Source organism: Papaver somniferum, unplaced genomic scaffold (genome assembly GCF_003573695.1).
Source record: "Papaver somniferum cultivar HN1 unplaced genomic scaffold, ASM357369v1 unplaced-scaffold_12, whole genome shotgun sequence".
Classification (NCBI taxonomy): Eukaryota; Viridiplantae; Streptophyta; class Magnoliopsida; order Ranunculales; family Papaveraceae; genus Papaver; species Papaver somniferum.
The window spans coordinates 283,658-284,066 of NW_020621047.1; positions in this window are offsets into that span (position 1 = coordinate 283,658).

A 409-nucleotide genomic window follows, 5' to 3' on the forward strand; every position below is an offset into this window, starting at 1 on the left:
TTCGGGCTAGATATTACGAGCTCTAGCTAACAACCGATCATGATCTCTGATGTTGATGATCAACAATTTGAATCACAAGATCGCAGAATGATATCTCCTCTGAAACGTACCATTATCAATTAGGTGGGGTTAGTTTTATCTGCTTTTTTCTTTCTTTAACATCATTACGTGTAGTAATGATGTTGTATGTTTGTCCACTGAATTTTCCGTTTTCTAAATAAGCAAGCACTAATTTTCTCAGTAATTTTTTTATTGGTATCCTATTTAAGCTTTAAGATCTTCGTATTTGCCTATTTTCGGCAACCATTATAATTATGGATTCAGCCCATAATCCATTATTATCAACAAGGATGAATTAATACATTATTGCCATCATATACGCCTACACTTTTTTTTTTTTTTATTTAAG